The sequence below is a fragment of the Cherax quadricarinatus genome, chromosome 31 (assembly GCF_038502225.1).
Source record: "Cherax quadricarinatus isolate ZL_2023a chromosome 31, ASM3850222v1, whole genome shotgun sequence".
In the NCBI taxonomy this organism is placed as follows: domain Eukaryota; kingdom Metazoa; phylum Arthropoda; class Malacostraca; order Decapoda; family Parastacidae; genus Cherax; species Cherax quadricarinatus.
The window spans coordinates 26,620,833-26,628,480 of NC_091322.1; positions in this window are offsets into that span (position 1 = coordinate 26,620,833).

Below are 7,648 nucleotides of genomic sequence, written 5' to 3' on the forward strand. Positions count from 1 at the left end.
ACGAGGCTCAAGTTAGAGTATGTAGGAAAGAGGGAAATTATTTCCCAGTAAAAGTAGGCCTTAGACAAGGATGTGTGATGTCACCGTGGTTGTTTAATATATTTATAGATGGGGTTGTAAGAGAAGTAAATGCGAGGGTCTTGGCAAGAGGCGTGGAGTTAAAAGATAAAGAACCACACATAAAGTGGGAGTTGTCACAGTTGCTCTTTGCTGATGACACTATGCTATTGGGAGATTCTGAAGAGAAGTTGCAGAGGTTGGTGGATGAATTTGGTTGGGTATGCAAAAGAAGAAAATTAAAAGTGAATACAGGAAAGAATAAGGTTATGAGGATAACAAAAAAAATAGGTGATGAAAGATTGGATATCAGATTGGAGGGAGAGAGTATGGAAGAGGTGAATGTATTCAGATGTTTGGGAGTGGACGTGTCAGCAGATGGGTCTATGAAAGATGAGGTGAATCATAGAACTGATGAGGGGAAAAGGGTGAGCGGTGCACTTAGGAGTCTGTGGAGACAAAGAACTTTGTCCTTGGAGGCAAAGAGGGGAAGTATGAGAGTATAGTTTTACCAACGCTCTTATATGGGTGTGAAGCATGGGTGATGAATGTTGCAGTGAGGAGAAGGCTGGAGGCAGTGGAGATGTCATGTCTGAGGGCAATGTGTGGTGTGAATATAATGCGGAGAATTCGTAGTTTGGAAGTTAGGAGGAGGTGCGGGATTACCAAAACTGTTGTCCAGAGGGCTGAGGAAGGGTTGTTGAGGTGGTTCAGACACGTAGAGAGAATGGAGCGAAACAGAATGACTTCAAGTGTGTATCAGTCTGTAGTGGAAGGAAGGCGGGGTAGGGGTCGGCCTAGGAAAGGTTGGAGGAAAGGGGTAAAGGAGGTTTTGTGTGCAAGGGGCTTGGACTTCCAGCGGGCATGCGTGAGCGTGTTTGATAGGAGTGAATGGAGACAAATGGTTTTCAATACTTGATGTGCTGTTGGAGTGTGAGCAAAGAAACATTTATGAAGGGATTCAGGGAAACCGGCAGGCCGGACTTGATTATTATTATAATAAAAAAGAAGTGCTAAACCACAAGGGCTATACAGTGCTGCAGGGCAGGAAGGAAGCGAGGGCATCAGGTGGCAAAAGGGAGATGGATGAGTAATAGGTTACGGATAACAGCGGGGCAGTGGATGGTGAAAGGGTAAAGGGCAGCAAGAGACTGAGCTAGAAAGGGCTGAGGGGAGTGCGAAAGGTATCATCATCAGAGTTTGTGGAGTAAATCAGTCGTTGTCAAGAAGTCAATGAGAGAGTCAGGATTAAAGGAGGGTCCATCAGCAAGAAGGGAAGGTAAAGAGAGAGTAGTAGAACGAAGACGACGTTGGAGGTAAATTCTGCGTGCTCGTTGATAGAGAGGGCAGTCTAACAGAATGTGGCTAATCGATACTGGAACTTGACACTGCTCACAGAGAGGAACAGGGTGCCTCTCCATGAGATACCCATGAGTAAGACGAGTGTGGCCAATGCGAAGGCGGGAGAGAGTGGTCTCCCAACCTCGGCACTGATGACAAGAAGACGGCCAGTAACCTATGCTCGGTTTAATAGAATGAAGTTTGTTACCAAGCAGAGTTGACCAACGTTGTTGCCAACGGGTGTGAAGGTGGGTAGCTATTGCAGCAAAATAGTCCAGAAATGGAACACCTCTATAGGAAATTGGTAGGTCATGTACTGCTGACCGCGCAGCAGTGTCTGCCTGTTCATTGCCCTGTACGTCGACATGACCAGGGACCCAACAAAAAACAGTATCTTTATACTTGGTAGAGATACGGCATAGCCAAAGTTGGATATGGAGAACTAGGGGGTGAGATGTATCAAATTTTCGTATAGCCTGTAGAGCACTAAGGGAGTCTGAGACTACCACAAATGATGACACAGGCATAGATGCGATACGAATAAGTGCTACAAGAATGGCATACAATTCAGCAGTAAAAATGCTAGCCGAAGATAGTAAATGCCCCAGCACGACGCTGTCCGGAAACACTGCTGCGAATCCGACCCCGTCTAAAGACTTAGAGTCATCTGTGTACACAGCGATGGCATGAGAATGAGAGTGGAAGTGATCAAGAAAAAGAGAGCGGGAAGCCACCGTAGGCAGTTGGGCTTTCGAGCAAGGGAGTGAGAAAGAACAGACCCGAACAGCAGGAACTTCCCAGGGAGGAAGGGAAAAGTGAGATGCTACATGAACATATAAAGGTGGTAACTGAAGGGAAGACAAGAGCAAATGTAAGCGAAGAGAAAAGGGATGGAGCAAACAGGGGCGGCGAACAAATAAAGAATGTCTACTAATATCGGTGACCATTCTATAAATGGAAGGATTGTGGAGATCGTGAGAGCGTACATAGTAGGGAAGGCAATGGGCATCACGGCGATCAGACAAGGATGGAACATTCGCTTCTGCATAGAGGCTCTCAACAGGGGAAGAGCGAAAAGCACCAAGGCATAAACCTAATCCTTGGTGATGGATGGGGTTAAGGCTAAAGAGAGTAGCAGGAGAGGCCACTGAATAAATCTGGTCACCATAATCGAGTTTCGATAAAATGAGGGCTGAATGTAAGCGAAGCAGAGTTCGACGATCAGCTCCCCAGGAAAGATGAGCAAGGGTTTTAAGAAGGTTTAGCCGGCTGTGACAAGTTGCCTTCAGAGAGGTAATGTGAGGTTTCCAGGATAACCTACAGTCAAAGAGAAGGCCTAGAAACCTGACTGTATCACGTTCGGGGATACGGGAGCCATAGAGATACAAAGGATGATCGGAGATGACAGAGCGTCTAGTGAAAGTAATTTGGTGAGTTTTGGTACTGGAAAATTTAAACCCATGCGTGGTGGCCCAAGTGGAAACACGGTCGACCGCATGCTGGAGAGAAACTGCAATGAGATGACAGTCAGCACCTCCACAAGCAATAGCGAAGTCATCAACATAGAGTGATGACCAAATATTGGGTGGAAGAAAAGAGGCCAAATCATTTATAGCAAGGAGAAAAAGTGTTGTGCTCAGAACACATCCCTGAGGGACACCTTCAGCTTGGACGAAGTCCGGGGAAAGCACATTATTGACTCGAACACGGAAGTGTCAGTCAGTTAAAAAGTTCTTAAGGAAGGATGGTAGATTGCCTCGGAGGCCTAAGGAGTGGGCTTGGGCCAAAATATTATACCTCCAGGTTGTGTCACATGCCTTCTCAAGGTCAAAAAATATGGCAATGACTGAGTGATTATTTGCAAAGGCATTACGAACATACGTATCCAAGCGTAGTAAGGGGTCTATGGTAGAACGGCCCTTACGAAAGCCATATTGACCAGCGGAGAGACTGTTGTGTGTCTCTAAATACCAGTTTGGGAAGCGATGTAGTGGAGGCAGGATCCATACATAGCTTTAAGCAGAGGTATGATGAAGCTCATGGTTCAGGGAGAGTGACCTAGTAGTGGCCAGTGAAGAGGCGGCGCTAGGAGCTATGACTCGACCCCTGCAACCACATTAAACGTCGATTTACCAGACGTTCCATCACTTTGCAAACTGCACTAGTAAGAGCAATGGGACGATAGTGGGAGGCATCATGTCCTGTAGTACCCAGCTTGCAGAAAGGGAGAACAATGGCAGATTTCCACAGCTGGGGAAGAACTCCTTGTGCCCAAATAAGATTGAAGAGGTGTAAGAGGACTACAAGGGCTGACTGATGTAAATGTTGTAACATACGAATGTGAATGTCGTTAGGCCCAGCTGCCGATGATCGGCAAGCTGAGACTGTTGCCTCCAGTTCCTGAAGTGTAAAAGGCACATTATACTGTTCTTCTCTGAGAGAAGAAAAGTCCAAGGGTACTAACTCTCTGGCAGACTTTGAGGAAAGAAACGAGGGGCATAGATGGAGCCCCCGGGAAATACGGATCAGATGAGTGCCAATTTCAACGGCAACGTCAAGAGGGTTTGCTACATCAATACCGGGTACCCGTAGAACAGGAGCCAGGTCAGGAGAGTATTTACCACTCAATTTCCTCAATTTTTTCCAGACTGCACTCATAGAGAAAGCAGAGGTGATGGTGGAAACAATCTCGCCAGCAAGTGCGTTTAGCATCACGAATGACAGTGAGCCCCCACAGGATGGGTATGGGGTGCATAATAAACATATTAAACTAACTGACAGTGAGCGATCGCACGCTTCTGCTTAAAATCAAGAAGTCTCTCATTGGTTCTATTGTATCGGTACCTGCCCCATGCAGCGCGTTTCAAACGTACTGCACAAGCACAAGCAGGAGACCACCAAGGCACGCACTTCTGAGAATGCCTGCCTGAGGTTTGCGGTATAGAATGAGAAGCTGTGGTATAAACTGACGTTGAGAAGAGGTGTAGGAGCTCATCAATGGAGGATGAAGAAGGAACCTCATTAAAAGCAGTGAGTTGCGAGTAAAGGTCCCAATTTGCCCGATCAAATTGCCAGCGAGAGCTACGGAAAGGTGGTGAATATGAAGGAGAAGTAAGAATGATTGAAAAATGATCACTGTCATGTAAGTCCGGTAGAACAGACCAGGTGAAGTCTAGTGCAGTGGAGGAAGAGCAGACTGATAGATCGATGCAAGATAGAGTATGAGTACGAGGATCAAAATGGGTGGGAGTACCCATATTTAAAACATAGAGGGGGTGAGAGGCGAGAGGCGAGAAAAGCCTCCAACTGGATGCCACGTGAGTCACAATGAGACCCCCCCCCAGAGGAAATGGTGGGCATTAAAATCACCAAGTAACAGAAGTGGTGGTGGTAAGGATGAAACTAGAAAGGCAAAATCTGGGATAGAAAATGCTCAAGAAGGAGAGAGATATAAAGAACATATTGTAAACCACTTATTCAAGTGGATACGGGCTGCAGTGTAATGCAGTGAGGTATGGACAAATAGTTGACAGTACAGAATATCATTGTGTAGAAGAAGGGCACTTCATTAAAGGTCCCATCTGAGAAAGGATCCGAAGAATACAATAAATTATAGCCTGAGATAGGTTGGAAAACAGCTGAGTGTAATTTTGGTTCTTGTAAGCAAGCACCAACAGGGGAAAACCTGGAAAGCAACATCTGAAGCTCACCCCGATTACCCCTGAGGCCACGGATATTCCACTGTAAATAGGCCATGATTGGCAATGAAGAAAATACCAGGAATCCATAGGGAAGGGCACCTACAGACTAGAGGAGTTAGAAAAGTCAACGTGTGGTGGCACTGGAAGATGTTCAAGCAGCGAAGGAATGAAGCGTTGTGAAGAATGGAGTTGTGAAGATGGAGGAGAGGGAAGAGAAAGAACAGGAGGTGAATCAGTGTCCATTGAAGGTTTAGTCTCTGCAATATATTCTGAAATGGCTTCAAGTGTTTCTGAATTCAGAGATGTATGGGAGACCATATTGGAGGTAGAAGGAGGAGGGTGAGTAAAGATTGGGACAGTAATGGACTGTACCAAAGTAGAGGGGGACGAAAGAGTGTAGGGGACTGGAGATGAAGTGTGGGGGGGACAGAAGAGGCAGAAACCTGGGAGGTGGCAGAAGAGGGAGAAACTTGGGAGGGGACGGGGGTGGAAGGCATAGTACGAGGAGGAGGGTGAGCCTCCACACTTGTAATAGAGCCAGATAGAGGGGAAGAACTAGGCACAGAGACTGGAAAGGTAAAGTGTGGAGGTGGGAGAAGGGAAGGAAGGGGCAAAGAAGATTTGAGCAATGTGGATTTTTTGGACTTTGAGAAGTAGAGGGGCGATTGGTATAAGGTATCGTACGAGGTCTTGTCGATACTGGGGCTTGTGAGGAAGGTCGCAAAGATGTGAGAACAGACTGAGTTGTAGTCGGGATGTCAAAGCCAAGGACAGCAAAAGGATTAGATGCCGGAGTGGCTATGGGAGGGGTAACAACAGAGGAGGCTGCAGAAGATGGGACCCCAGAAGTGGGGGGATGTTTTGAAACACGAGAATAAGAAACACAGGGTAGTCTTCCTTGGAGGCAGAGATGAGTAACTGCCATAGCATAAGGGAGACCTTCTGCCTCTTTGAGGCAATGGATTTCACGCTCATTTAAGTAGACCTGGCAACGGCGGGAGTACGAAGGGTGAGCTTTATTACAATTAAGGCAAGATGGAGGTTGACTGCAAGATGTATTAGAATGGTCGTCGGCACCACAGACTGGGCATTCGGCTATAGATCTGCAATATTTCGCTGGGTGACCAAAACGCCAGCAATTTCTACACTGTTGCGGTGTAGGGATCACCTTTCGAACTTGTAACCTATGTCCCGTGACATAAACAGAGGACGGGAGTTCTCGGCTGTCGAAAGTTAATCGAGCCACATTGCAAGGGTAACATCTCCGCCCACGGGCAGGAAGGACATAAGTGTCGACTTTGAGGATTGGGAGATCCTGGAGTTCCAGCCGTTCAAGAATGTCATTGCCACATGACTGGAAATTCTGTTGGACTATGGTATGGGGCAGAATGACAGTACCACTACAAGAATTGAGAGAAAGATGTTTTTCAATAGTGATAGGAGTAGTATCGATATGTGAAAGGAGAGAAAGATCATGAGCTTGGGTAGCATTCTGGACTGTGACAATGCATGTACCACTCTTGAGAGCATGAAATGAAATATCTCTACCAACATGATGCAGGAGCGCTTTGCCAATACTATGGTCAGAAAGATAGGCAGAAGAAGTCGGTCTTAAAGTAAAGAATTTAGTCCATTGTGTGGTCCGAAACTGAGCGTGGAGAGGGAGTGCATGACGTGTCGGTCTTTTCCGACTAGAATGGGAAGGTAACGAAGGAACATCATCAGGAGATTGATGTTGGCGTTTAGGAGTAGGACCGGAGTTGGTCCGTCGTGAAATGGGCAGGTGATTCAAAAATTGCCGTACCGTAGAGGGAGAGGCCGGAAGCATAGTCAAAGGAGAGCGGAGGTCAGACAAATTGAAGGAGTCAGTCGAAGCCCCGGTACCTGAAGTGGGTGAGGAAACAGCACCAGCAAGAGGTACAGGGGCATCAGGAGTGTCTGAAGAGTGGTCTAAAAACAAGGCAGGGTCAGAATGGGGTGTGGTATCAAGAAGGGGCCCGGGGTAGTGGGTTCGTGGATTGGGTTCTCGATGGTTAGGTTACTCCTTTGTTTTTTGTTTTTAAGAAAAAAAAAGAAAGAAGAAAATAAAATAAAAATAAAAAAAATAAAAAAAGGGGGGAGTGGGGAGGAATAGTTCCCAGAAGGAATGAAAGGGCTGGAAATCTCCCTCCGCGCCCAAGAGGACCTCAGCACCGCTAGTAGCGCAGATGCAGCATGGAACCCGTGCCATACCCTACCCTTCATGTCAGTAAACCAGCAATCTGGGATAGCAACCTCACATCTGCCGAGCTACCTCGGTGGACAAAAGAGAGGGCGACCGGATATCCGCCACAAAGCATACCTCCTTTGGCCACCACCCCCTGAATCTGAAAGGTGGCTTCCAGAGATACACCCGTCGCCCGAAAGACACCCAAAGCCACACTCCGGGATACCGGAGAGGGATCGGGACATCCCCAGGCGATCCAGATTCCACGGCAAACTACGCCACCGCCAAGAACCTCAATGGAATGGGATGGACCCCGGTATCCTTTCCCCTACCTAGGAACTAG